This window comes from Excalfactoria chinensis, chromosome 1 (assembly GCF_039878825.1).
Source record: "Excalfactoria chinensis isolate bCotChi1 chromosome 1, bCotChi1.hap2, whole genome shotgun sequence".
Lineage (NCBI taxonomy): Eukaryota > Metazoa > Chordata > Aves > Galliformes > Phasianidae > Excalfactoria > Excalfactoria chinensis.
The window spans coordinates 86,045,086-86,059,789 of NC_092825.1; the positions used below are offsets into that span (position 1 = coordinate 86,045,086).

At 36.8% G+C, this 14,704-nt stretch overlaps 1 long non-coding RNA gene across 1 annotated transcript in view; it reads right to left on the reverse strand.

The window, feature by feature from the left end:
• Nucleotides 1-1,027: 1,027 nt before the first annotated feature.
• Nucleotides 1,028-14,704, reverse strand: part of LOC140260614 (uncharacterized) — a 48,819-nt gene continuing 35,142 nt past the window's right edge. Inside the window, exons 4-6 of the long non-coding RNA XR_011905578.1 lie at nt 14,359-14,427; nt 2,030-2,127; nt 1,028-1,361 (exon numbers count right to left, since the gene is read on the reverse strand). This is a non-coding gene — a long non-coding RNA (uncharacterized lncRNA). The remainder of the gene's footprint in view (nt 1,362-2,029; nt 2,128-14,358; nt 14,428-14,704) is intronic.

Genomic DNA, 14,704 nt, shown 5'->3' on the forward strand with positions numbered 1-14,704 from the left:
AAAAGCTGGATATCACAAGGCTCACAGTAGGCCATTTAAAATAAACTAGCAGAGAAGCATCTTAAATTTTGCTATTTACTTTTCCTCTGGTATTTAAATTAATTTACTCTAGAGGTTTGTATGCTTACACTAAATATGACAGAGATAAATAAAATACAAATGAGGTTTTGCAACAGATATGAGAGCCTCACATTGAAGACAGTTTAATAGGAACTCCAAGAGGTGTGACAGAACACATTCTATACCTAATGTCACTTCATTTGTTTTGTACTGGAAGAATATTCCCTCATCCTTCTAAGTCTGAAATGAGATGATATTCCTGTTGCGGTATAGTCTTCCACAGAATGATTTGTGTCATTGCTAGTAAAACCTGAGTGTAACAATGAAACAGCTGTAACAGTAATCCTGGTGTGGACCAACAATTTTTCACTCAGTTTGAAATGCTAGTCAGATTTCTTGTATGTAGTCGGTATGGTTGACAATGGCTTACTGTGATTCAAATATTCACCACATAAAAGTAAGAACTCAATCTTTTGGAAGAAAATATTAACAAATTAAAACTGATCCTTCTGGCGCCCACATGGATGTACAAAAATCCCCCTAGTATTATTCAGTATCTGATCAATCTATAGAAGAATAAGTTGTTTTACACTCAACCACTGTAGCATAGAGATTCAGTAAAAAAAGGTCTGCTACCATGCCCAGAACTTTAGAAAGTTCTAGAGGACTTTTGAAAATCTCTGTATTTTCTGATATTTGTACTGCCTTGTTTTTGTTTGCTTGTTTGTTTCTTAAGTACATACTGAGTCAGTAAACTGGGACTCTTCAAATATCTAATGGTACCCACCTTTAATGACAACGTATGGTCATTATTTTTGAAACATAGCAAGAAATAAATAACCGAATGAAGACTGTTTCACTTTAGGTATCAAGGTATAACAGCAAATTCAAAATCCATCAGAAGAATCACCAAGCCTGCTTTCTACCTTTATATACATTAAAAAAAGCAGAAGTAATCTATGGAAGAACTGTTAAACTGTTTCTCATGTGACAAAATTTCAGGAAGAAAATGTACTTTTCCATCATCCGCAGTGGAAAGCATAAACCCATAGACTCTGTTGCAGTATCCAGTGAGAAATGGCCATGTTTTGGTTCCAAATTGCAGCTGCAGTGTTTAGTGGGAGCAGAGCTTCAGATGACACCATTCCCCATCCACTTACCAGACACCTCTCCAGTGACAGGAAGCAGCAGTGAGTAGAAGGAAGATGTTACTACCTGGAGACTTTAGATGGGAGGAGAACAGAAGTGTCCACAATATAATTCTGCAGTTTTTCTGAACATCTTGTGTCAACTGAGCATTTCTGTGCTTTCAATTTTTCAGAGAAGAGTAAGGAAATGAAATTAATTTTTGTGAGGAGAGAGGAGAGGGGAGAGGGGAGAGGGGAGAGGGGAGAGGGGAGAGGGGAGAGGGGAGAGGGGAGAGGGGAGAGGGGAGAGGGGAGAGGGGAGAGGGGAGAGGGGAGAGAGAGGAGAGGATCTCTGAATCTCAGTCATTATTAACACAGATCGCTTCCAAAATAATATACTTTCAACCCACTGATCCCAGTGCACATAAATGAAACTGTAAAGCTCCCTTTTATTATTATTATTATTATTATTATTATTGGGTTTGTCTTTGAAGATCAGTTCAAACAGGATTCAGTGTAAGGACAAATTCAGTATCTTAAACAGTACCCATATTTTTTACAGACAATTTTCAGTTTTCTAGGTCATAATGGTAGTCAACTGTGGATATCAAGATCTATGTTGTGCAACTGTAACTGCAACAAACTGGAGTCATTTATTAGACACCAAATTTTCAACTATTCTATAGCTTAAAAATGACACATCTTTCTTCCACCATTGCATCAGTCCCTTTCTGTTATGGTTTGCTGCCACTTTCAAGTAAAAAACATTTTTTAAAATAATCTTTATTTCACCCAATAAACGTGTGAAAAGATTGGCTTGCAAACAGTGTCTATGGCCATACCTTCTGGCATGTTGGAAATGCTTCAGTATGAGCAGTATGAGAGATCAAATGCATGTCTAAATCCACCATCCGGTTAATTCCAGATTAAGACATAAAATCTGACAAAAGAAATTGAAAGAATACTGAGCACATAATTTTTCCTAAATGTAGTGGATAAATTTGCATATATTATTTAACATGTGAAGAAGGATAAAAGAGAGATTGCAGGAAACCTATATCAATTACAGCTAGCTATGTTTTTTTATAGAAAAATATGAGATGCAGAGATAATAAAGAGCTCAATATTATTATTCTGGCAAGATTAATATTTTTTAGGAAAACATAAAGCTGACTGTGTGCACATGGTCAAAAAGAGACATGATAAACTATTAGCAGTTCTATAGGATATTCAGCCTCAGGATCTTCCACTGTTTTGCATACTTTAATTAATTCTTGTGTTACTTCTGTGGGATAGAAAATATAATATTATCTCCAGACTGCCTCTTCCTCTGTAATTATAATACGTCCTACAAGGCTGTATACCAAAACTGTTCCAGACCCAGGAGCTGAATCTGGACTTTCTGACTGACAGTCCCTGCTCTAACAGCTATCTGTACTCTCACAGTAGCTGAGAAATGAAGCTAAAAGTCCTGCAGGTGTCTGGTTGCATTTTACTGAAAAAGAGCACAGAACTGACTCAAGTGGGACATGAATAAACCGCTGTCAACAGGACTTGCTTCTGTATTTGTAAATTCTGTCCCTAATTCCCGTTATCTAAAATTTTAAGGTGAAATAAAGCCATGAACATCAGTTTTGAATTCCTCTGTATAATACATCAATACATCTATTTTGTGAGACAGTGGTAAAGAAGATTGCATTGTTTTCAGTGTCAGCTACTAAGAACTTCCTGAACTGCGAGATTAAGCTATAATGCTCTAGTTGCTATATTTCTAAAGGCTTTTAGAGAAAATGAGGGGAAAAAAAAAAAAAAAAAAAAAGAAAAAAAAAAAGAAAAGAAAAAAGAAAAAGAAAAAGAAAAAAAGACTTTATTAATGTGTTTAATTCGCCTATTACTCCCATTCTAATAATCATAGACTCAGATCTGAGATACATATATATTTTAAATGTATTGTGTTTGTTAGAATTTGAATATGATACCCATTATATTTTTATGCTGAATTCTGACAGTAGGCACACTTGCTAAAAATATCGTCTTTCTCATAAAGTAGAATTTACTTTGGCTGCGATGTGCACGAAATATGCTCAATTCCTTACCCAACTAATCATAAGGTGTTTTGACAGAGATGTTTTTACCAGACTGAGATATAGCCTTAGTACACCAGAACCTATAAAGCTCTCTCACTCAGGGCCTACATATTTCAGATAAAGGCAGCAAAATTCCTTCCTTTTCATTCTTGGTAGATATTCCTGACCTAATGTCAACCAACATATGAAAAAAAAAAAAAAAAAAAGAAACTGGAAATTTGACATTTTTAGTGAGCTATGTGTTTTCAGAACATTTTTCTTGCCATTATTTCCACTATTAAAAAAAAAAAACAACAAACAAAAAAACAAAACAAAACAAAAAACTAATCTCATTTTACACACCTGATTTCTCTTGAGTTCTCTTAACCTCTTACTGACACAGCATCTGTGGCTGACAAAATCTGCTATAAATACTTACGAACTTAATTTAGATGTGATGCCACCTGACAAACAGCCGCAGAGAGCAGTAGTTTTCTGGTTAAGAAGTAACAAAATCTTCTCACAGAAATCTCAGTTAGTTAAATTCTGGACTCTGGCATAACAGAAGCTTGCATCCTTTTGTTTTATCTCGCTTTGTAAATGCTTGTGTGGACTACAGAAGGAAGAAAAGCCTCAATATGAATGCATATTGAGCCTTGATGTACTAATGTTCTCACCAGAAATTATGAGGGCTTAGAACTTTGTGGGATAGTCACCTCTCCTCCTTTGCATTTTCAACTGAATCAACTGCCAAGGTCTTTTCTATGACTCAGTATTCATGTGAGTATTGAGCAACATTATAAACATTCCAAAACGGATACTTCAACCTACTATATTTGCTTCTGTGTACAGAAAGCATACACTTGTATGGAACCATATTGTCCCTCTCCATTCTATTCTCTGAAAGTTCATTTCTTAGAAGAACACCTATAAAACATAGTCAATTAATAATTACAATATTCAATTTCTTAGCTCTAGCTTCTTTTTCATCTTACAGATGATACAAAAATGTAGAGAATACACCTAGTAGAGTAGGAAAAGTTTACACAGCCAATCTGTATAGACTGCAAATGTCTGCCTTATGAGTTTGAATCATTTGTATGATCTAAAAGAGTATGGAAAAGTGTTTAGCTTTCCTTTCTATCATTCTCTGCTATCGTACCATAGAGAAGTTTTACTCCTTTCCACAGAACTCAGAGCCTTCATCAAGAATATCACCTTGTAATTTGGTAAAATTTATACAGTCAATCCTTTGTCACCTGTGTAAAAGAAAACTGTTTTTAAGAGAAGCCACTGCAGCTTAGGTGCAAAAAATTTGATTTCTCTACTTTTCCTGAGGAAATGAAGTACCTGTATCTATCATCCCAGTAGCTGCTCCTGCTTTGCAGTTACAGTAGCTGATAGAAGCCAAGCTAGTGACCAAGCAAGGCCCTTTCCTAAGAAGTATATAGTGTATGTATATATATATATATATATATATATAGTATAGAAGAATAGTACAGATGTTGATAGTCTTCAGTTAAAACCACATGATTCAACAAAAGTAAATTTTCAAACCTAAAAGTCGCTAGAATTCAGATCTCTGTAAATGCCTAAGTAAGAGGATGTGGCAACACAGCTTATTTTTTGTAAGCCTCATAGCTTTTTTCTCTTCAGGGTGACACTGTTGGCAGTGTGGAAAGTGGAACAGTACTACCATGCGGAGGCAATTGATATTTATAGCTTATACAAAATACCTTTAGAAGATGTTCAGTTTTAAATATGTTGCATGATTGTTGCTTAATCCTCTACCTAAAAGTGTGAATTCACTTAAGAAAGCTAAGCACTCAAGAAAAGTTCCAATATTACAGAGAAGTTCAATGACACAAAATAGCAAAGAGAACATGAATGAAGAAAAGATGCAGAATTTTACAGGCTTCAAGAAAACATGTTGTGTTAGATTATTAAACATCAGGAACAGTTAATGCACTCTAAAAGGAACTATTTGAAAACAACATCCCAAATTATTTTTGTCTGATAACAGCTGACGAGAGAATTCAGCAGGATGAACAATGAAAGTTATCTCAGGTATAGGTGGACTTTGGCCATTTAGTTTAAAGGCAAGTTATTTCATTCTATAAAATAATTAAAGTCTTCTCTTCCCAAGTCCTCAAGGTCATGTCACTGGGCAGTTTGTCCTTTATGAAAAATTAATACCTGCCTTTCCAGGATCTAAGCCTGTAACACCGAATGTGTCATTTGATTGCTATGACTTGGTACAGCAATTACTATGTGCCTGCTAGTTAGCAATCTGGGAATTGATTTTTACTCCAAGCTTGAAAAAGAAGAGACAAGGGGTGTTACGTGTAATGTAATACACATATTGCACTCATCCACCATCTCCACCTCACATCCCTGTTGGATTATTCAATGATTAATGAATTACAATTGAACTGCTTATGTTTACTAACTATGGAATATTGCAGATTACATTAAAAAAAGGTTTTCCATTTAGAAATAATTCTTCTATTCTGTTAATTTAGCTTAAAAAAAAAATAAAAAATGCACAGATATGTAAACACATGTTATTACATAAAAGACCTATGGAATATAATGTTTATCAAATTTTAGATTATCATAAAAAGGTGTAAAAGTCTGATTCTTCCTTATCTTCCACATTCATGTTTTCTGCCTCAAGTAGTGTAATGTTACTGGGAGGAAACAGGTGGAAGTACAGTATAGATTACACAGGTAGTAGAAACGGCAGGTATTGCTGAGGAAGTCTCTCTGACACTGCAGGTAACCTTTCACAAAAAAATGTTATTTAAAAATTAATACCTAAACAATGTTAAAATGCTGTTGTAGTTGCCCTCTCAGAAGGGAGGCAGTGTCTCAGGTATTCCATGATCTCTGCTAAATCAGGAAAATCACAGAATCACAAAATCATCAAGGTTGGAAAAGACCTTCAAGATCATCCAGTCCAACCATCCACCCATCACCAATAGTTCTCACTGACAACATCCCTCAGCACAACGTCCAAACTTTCCTTGAACACCTCCAGGGTCGGTGATTCCACCACCTCCCTGGGCAGTCCATTCCAGTACCTGACCACTCTTTCAGAGAATTAGCATTTCCTAATGTCCAGTCTGAACCTCCCCTGGCACAGCTTGAAGCCATTCCCTCTAGTCCTATCACCAGTTACACAAGAGAAGAGGCCGACCCCCAGCTCACTACAACCTCCCTTCACATAGTTATAGAGAGCAATAAGGTCTCCCCTGAGCCTCCTCTTCTCCAGACTCAGCAATCCCAGCTCCTTCAACTGCTCCCCATAACACCTGTGCTCCAGACCCGTCACCAGTTTTGTTGTCCTTCTCTAAACACGCTCCAGGGCCTCCATGTCTTTCTTGCAGTGAGGGGCCCAAACCTGGACACAGTACTGGAGCTGTGGCCTCACCAGAGCTGAGTACAGGGGAACAATCGCTGCCCTGTTCCTGCTGGCAACACAGTTTCTGATGCAAGCCAGGATGCCATTGGCCTTCTTGGCCACCTGGACACACTGCTGGCCCATGTTCAGCCAAGCATCAATCAATACCCCAAGGTCCATTTCCTCTACACAGTCTTCCAGCCACGCTGCCTCAAGCCTGTAGCCCTGCCTGGGGTTGTTGTGGCCAAAGTGCAGGTCCTGACATTTGGTCTTGCTGAACCTCATCCCATTGGCTTCAGCTCAGCTATCCAGCCTGTCCAGATCCCTCACTACTCCAGGCAGATCCACACTTCCAGCCAACTTGGTGTCATCTGCAAACTTACTGAGGGTGCACTCAATGCCCTCATCCAGGTTGTCAATAAAGATATTGAAGAGGACAGGCCCCAGCACCAACCCCTGGGGAACAACACTTGTGACTGGCCACAAGCAAAAATCCAGATGTCAAAGAAAAAAATAAAAATGTTGTTCATCTTCTTTTTGCTCATTTTCAACAACAATCATTTATGCAGTCTAGCTCAGCTTGCAGTCACACAGATTCTTTGGTAGGAGGAGCAACAGGAATGACTGCCTGGAAGGTGACGGAGGGGGAAACAATACATGGAAGGAATGCATAGGGAATGTAATTCTTAAGCTGAAGAAAAGGCATATAATGGCAATAGGCACTAAAAAATCCTGCAAACAAGCATTATTTCTGATTAATGTTTTAATGAAACTAGATTATTCATATGCCTAATCATACTGTTCTGATGATGTCAGAATATTTCCTGATTTTGTAATTAACGTTCATTAGAGAAGGAGACATATAACTGTGGGTGAGGTGAAGGAGAGAAGGGGGAAATGTCCTGGAGAAGACAGGTGTGTTCTGAATTTCTGCTCTTTGAGAATTTTCATTTTCCTAAGTCTCCTAAGGACAAAGCAAGCAGCCTCAAAGAAATTGTGCAGCCTGGCACACTATCAATGGTTTGGTTAATTCTGATAACTTCTGTTTGTTATTCAAGGCAATATCATTGTAATGAAAACTGTTACTCAATATTTTTTCCCTTTCATGGTCATCTTGAGTAAGGCAACACTCAACTTACCATTACTTATTTACAAATTAATAGGTGCAATTGAATGTTTTATTACACATTTGTTAATAACAGGCAAGAATGAAAAATGGCTTGAATGTCACCGGGTATCCATACCTAGGTCTTAACTCCATTAGGTTAATGTGACATCTCACTTTGGGCATTCTGGGTAGTGAAAAGGAATGAGTTCAGTTCCAAGTGATTCCTGCATAAAAAGTATGAAAAAATTAAGTAATCCCGACTGAAGCACCTAACAAGAAATCTGAGGAACTAAATTATACTACAAAAGGGTTCAGTGAATGATACTTCCCTACTCGTTGGCAGTGATTTTAAACAAATACTGATTTGGAAAATCTAGGTAGATAGACAGTGGGGACTAATTTCCCCTGGGCTTCATTGCATTGACTATAACCACAAATCAGTCTTACTCCACTTGAGATAAGCTCAGGAAGCACTCAGCTGCCACCTTCTCTCAGTAGCCATCATCTAATCACAATATGCAGTCCATACTCTGGAAGCCCAAATGCCTATTTATCATTTTTAAAGCACATGGAGTTTATTCTCCCTGCTGTACCTGGACCACAATTCAAATTTTTTCTCAAGTTTCATGCACCTTGTGTCTGAAGATCTGTACCTGAGTGTTTGTCAAATGCTGTCAGTATTACCATTTTTCATTGGGCTTTCAGCTGTTCAAGCAGAATTTGGATCTGTTGAACAGTGTTAATGCATTACAGATTTTCTTCACTAAGAATTTTCACTGAGACTTTATCCACAGAATACAGGACTTTTTCCACTCCATGTTCTTGACAGACTCTCACAAGGTTTTAAGAAATGCAATTTTCTTTGGTGATTTTTTTTTTTTTATCTTTCTTTAAACAGAACTCCTCATTTTTTGCATAACATAGAGGCGAAGGAGTCCAGACCTTTCTGATCACATCCTCTGGATATTCAAACAGATAATTAGGAGAGGAAAGGAAGAAAAGATAAAAAGAGGAATGAGTGTGCAATGAGAGGGAAGACTAGTAACTAAGATATAGTTATGAGTAGGGTTGTAGCAAATGGATAAGGAGAGAAGTACCATTCTAAAAAGCCCAAAAATCCTCTCTGCAGGAAGGGATGTCTTTAAAAATGAATGATGCTGTCCAGCTTCCATTCCCAGCTGATGATTTTCTACACTCTGAGAAGGATAGCACTTTTTGCACAAAGTATCCCAAACCAGAATCTTGGTTCTGTACAGATCTGCCCCTGATCCTGATATTGCTCTTGTACCTCGTAAACTGGCAGTCAGGCATTCGGTTCCTTCCAGTTCTGACCCAGAGACAGCAAACTCTTTAAATTAGGCTTTCATTTATCTTAGTTATCTTGATTTATGCAGCATTCTCTGGAACATTCATCATACAGCTAATCTTGACTAACCTTGAGTAATATTTGAATCATGCTGCCCCTAATTTTACTCTCTTTTTGCAGCCTGAGTTTCAAAGTATTCTCCTCTGCCCTTGAAAACATTCATAAAAGCTTAGGATACATCTTGCTTTCTCCAAAAACTTTTCCTCCAGACTCCTTCTCCTCAGCAGATCTATTTTCCCACCACACTTAAAACTGATGGAAGGTTTGAGGTGTCTAAAGTGGCACCTTGCTGATGTGATATTAGCTGACTACAAATTCTGTGTGCTAATCTCACAGTACAAAGTGATAAGGTATAGCTGTTTGCCAGTTTTCAATATATACTTCATTGAATTTGGAATTACAGTTATTTTATTATACCTTTTATTTTGCTTTTCTAGAAACTTCAAAATATTTAAAACTTTGTCATATTGTTTGACAAGATCTCCCATACCTCCCAGCTATTCTACTTTGTATTCTTTTCTTCAGGGAAGAAGAAGGTCTAGGTCTCATTTATTTAACACATTTCATAATCATGTTCCCTCTTATCAATCTCCCACACTCCCATGATCTGTGAGGGCACATCTTCAGGCAGTCATCTTCCTAGCCAGATCCTTTCTAGGCCATGTTCTACAGATTACCCTTCCCTTCAGAGCCAAATACAATAAATTTGGACTCTCTGGCTATGGCTTTGTAATAATCCTTGGCAGCAAAACTATTAGCTATTTCTCATGGTGATAATCTCAAAGTTCTCTTCTGATCTGGGGACAAATAAGCCTGAAAGCCATTTCTGCCTTCCTCAGAAATGGGTCACTCCACTCAACCACACAAATTTAAAGCAATTGACCAGAAGAGCACCCTAAAACCTATCAATAATTTCCATTTTTACCTTCTCCTCTCTATGCACACATATTTTTATTGAGGAAAAACGTGAACAATAAAAGTAATCACTCTGTATTTTTAGGGTTTTATAGAAACCCTATACAAACTAAGGCTTGAAAAATTCAGAGGTTGTGTTAAAAATCTATTTTGTAGCTCAACTTAACAAGTGAGGATCCAGAAGTCTCCAAACAGCAAATGATTTCACATGCCATTAGACAGAAGTGGACAAAAGACACAACTACAGCCTTATCTCTGAGTTTTGCGTCTTGATTTCTGCATAGTTTAGTACTTTAAACGGAAAACTGGCAATAAATACACAAACCCTTCTCTTTCCATCACTGTGAAAGCCATTTACTCAATCTGTCTCAAAGAATCCAACTGCAAATGTATGCTCTTCTGCCTCCATTTTTATGAGTTTTGCCTCTGGATTCCTGCTGAATTCCAGAGGGGGGAATATTTTTGTTGCAAGATTTTCCAAAGGAATAATTTATGTAGGCTGGGATGCTTGACAGCAATACATTGTACAAAACAAAGAACACTCCTCAGTTTAGGATCTGAATATATTACTGGCATCTGACTGTTGCTGACATGTAACATATACTTAAGGATGCATATGAAGCAAAATGAACACTCTTGTTCCAGTCATCCAGTAACTTTATAAATACACATATATTTAGGCATCATCTCAAGTCAGTATGACCGCAGCTGGCACATTCATAGGTAACTCCAGTAATTAAGAAACATTTCACTGACTTGTTACCAAGGCACATGTCTTCCTGATCATAAATAAACTACATCAGTGGAGTTCTACGGAGAAAATTTTCTGGGCAGTACTCTTCTAGACTACAACCTGCAGAGGTCAAAATCTAATCGGCACTGAATTCACACAAACATCTATGCAATATTTCTAAATGTTTCAGCAGGTATCCTAGAGGAAAGCAGGAAGCAAAGATCCTGGAAGCATTCTGGTAATCACAGAAAACATCACTCCCCCAAAGTCTGTTCTATTAGTAAGCAACTGCACTACCTTGCCTTCCAGCTAACAGCTAATGTAGCACATTAGGCAAGCCCAGGTGTCCATTTTTCCATTTTAACTGTTAAATGTAAGGAAAATGCAAACAAACAAACAAACAAAAATATTGTCTTTTTCTCCATCAAGGGTTCTACTCCTTGTGTCCAATAATCAACATACTGACTGGAAGGTAAAACTACGCTGCAGTCACACACCTACAATGAATAGTTTTCTAACTTTCTGATCTCCAAGATGTCTCAGAGGGCTCTTGCTTTCCATACTGATTGGAACAGCAGCTACATTAAATCTAATAAGGTAGCCAAAATGAAAATCTGCTATATAGCTAAGCAAGGAAATTTTGCCACTTTCAATGATTTATGAATTCTGGTTGAATTATTCAGTTCATTTCACAACAGCTATAGCGTAGTGTTTTTTTAAAGATGTTGAAGCCAAATAAATATATCTGTTTACGTACAGCCTAAATTACTTTTTCATAAAAGTGAAATCGTATGAGTAAAAACACTAAGGTATAATATGAAAATAAATAAATAAATAAATAAAATCTATAACTTCTGTAGTGAGATGTGAGACTTTCTATAGAGATTCTGAGGAGTGCTCAGATACAAGGACTGGGTGAAATTGAGATTCTCTCATAACAGTTTGTGTCAGATGTTGACAGGTTAATGAAAAGATGTGTTGTATGGGTGTCATGTTGGAAACTGCAGAACTGAAAATTCTGCTAAGTCAACTCCATTGACTTTGGCAGGAATTGTCCTGACATAGAGCTTGATCCTGAAAGATGCTGAACTGCTGTTTTCTTAGTCCTTCTTCCCCCAAGGAATGGGCTCCACAGGAGAACTTATTGATTTTAAATCTGCTTGTTATAACACTCATCACAGTAATCTTGTGGGATAAAGCCAGAAGAGCAGTGCTGTGGCAGATACAATGGTCACATGAACATTTGAGGTTGGCTGCATTTGCAGCATAATCCAAGTTGCAGCAGTTGTGAGCACTCTGGTCTCTCAGGTTCATGGTTTGGCTGAACACAAGAATGGCACCAGAGTCCATGTCTCTTGCAGAGGTCCCTCTGCACAAGGACCAGAGAATGAGAGCAGCCAGGTGCACAGCGCACACTGCCATGTGCCAAACACTGAATAGTCTAGAAAATAATAGGGCGTGAAAAGGAGTGAAAATTTCTAACTCCATTTAAACAGGCTACTGCTCTTCTGTGAAGAAACTGAAATGAAAGCATCCATACAATTCCACTGTGTTTCCAAGAGAGATAATGTTTTTGTATCTTTATATCACATTTTATATCTTATAGTAGCATTTCGAAGGTATAAAAAGCAAAAAATTTACAACGGAATTAATTATTAAAATTACAACTAGGAAGTGTTTATGGTTTAGAAAAAGAAGTATAAAAGCATGAATAGACTTAATATTATATGTATGTACACACATCTATATGTACATCATGTCCATCACACTTATTTATCTAGCACAAGCAGGTATGTTTGCTTGTGGATAATTCAAACAGAGCATAAGTATTTGCTAAATACAGTCTCACTCTATGCAGCTGAACTTTAGTTTCTCCCATTTTTAGCCTGTATTTATTTAACTATCTAGAGATTTTTTTAAAAGTATCAGAGTTCTAAGTTCCTGAGTACTATTGAAAGTTAGCTGCACACTAGATATGTGGTTCATATCTAGCTTTGTGGTCATGTATCAATGCTACCGTAACTCTTCATATTAAAATTACTTTAGATCTCCAGATGTTTTTTTAATGTTCCATTACTTTGGGATTCTAATGTACTTTCCTGTAAGGGGAAAAGGAACAGGAAACAGGGAAAAGGGAAAATAAGCTAGCTGAAAATTTGTACCCTTTCTGGCTCCTTTGTTACTGTAATTTTTGCATGCAGTAAAAAATTTGGAATGCAACCCAGCAAGATAGTGGTATTCTGGCACTGCTCAAGGAGGGGAGAGGTTTGGGTTGAGGGGATGCCACAAGGCCTGGTGGTCCAGAGACTCTACATTGACCCAATGGGCAGCACCTTCCTTACCTTCACCCTATCAGATGCTCTCAAACAAAATACAGAATGCAATCTCATCTGCATCAGTGATATACTGTGGACACAGCTGAATTAACTCCCATCACAAACAAGAAAAAATGCAGGTAACTTTAAAAAAAAAAAAAAAAAAAAAAAAAAAAAAAAAAAAGGAAAGAAAGAAACAACAAAAACAACAAAAACCACAACAAAACAAAACAAAAAAATCACCTTTCTAACCTTATAAAATAATAACCTGGGGCCTGAGAGATCATTCTCAGAATAATCTCTTTCCAGGAGCATTTTATAGGAGGGAGATGTAGATCTGAAGACTCCCAGAGGTTGAATAAAGGGAACTGAGGATGCTCTGCACAATAGGAAATGTCTCAATTCCTTTGTTACTTAACAGAGACTGAGATCAGTGATACAGTCATCTTACCTTTGTATTTACTCAATTGTGGCATCCCAAATACAGGCTAAATGTGAGGTATGTTTCTGGTATGTTTAGGGACAACTCAATACACTGAGATGGGCTACCTATCATAGGCCAAAACATAAAATTTCACAGATCTAATTGACAAAAATTACGTTTACTAGGTGTGTGTGAGTTTGGAAGTGTGTCAAATTCATCTTGATGGTTCTTTTCTGATTTGGTATGTTTCAACCTTTTATCAAATCAATTATTTATGCCATCAGCTGGAGGAAAAGAAATAATTGTAAGTATCAATAATTGAGACAGTGTAAAATAAATAAATCAATCAACAAACGAGACCAGTTTGCCTTCAAATTCTTCTACAGGCCTGTTAAGATGGTTTTGTACAAACTGCTGTTACATCTCTTTCATTTAATAACAGTGAATTCTCTATGAACTTGCACGCTTCCAAACCCTTCATTTCTTTAACAGAAAATGAAATCAACAACAAAACTACCTGCAGCCTTTTCTCATCACTAATAATAAAGACAAAGTTTGTTAGGTCGCTAAAATGAGGAAATAAAAGGCAGATCTTCCATACAGACATAGTCAGTGTATTTTTCTGCCCATAGGCACTATATCCATGAGAATGTAGTCAGACAAAAAGAAAACAAACACCTGTGTTAAACTAATTAGTTGTTGATAAATGAAAAGTAAAGGAAGTGTTCTAAATAAAAGTAAAAACTAAATAAATTCATATCACCTATTAAAAAAAAAAATCATGTTGTTGTGGTCTTTTATGGTCTAAATTATTAACCAAGAACAGAATTTTCAAACTTACTGATAAATTTTGAGGAGTTATTTCAAGTTTCTCGTTCCCATCCAATTATTTTTGTGGCTTCCTTCATTTCTGAAAAAGATGCATTTCTCTGTAATGTCTAAATTCAAACTTAAATACCAAATTTTAAAAAGTACATTTAAAAAGCACATTTCTTCTGTGTTCTGACATTCAAAATATACAGTTTCAAACAAACAACAACAAAAAATAAAAGAAGCAACTATTTGGGAAAGTGTGGAGAAAACTTATTTCCATTTAAAGGTAATAAAATGCATCGCCCAAAGGAATATACCATTGAAAATACAGATAGCGTGCATCACTACATGTAAGGGAAAGTTGAGCATAAACT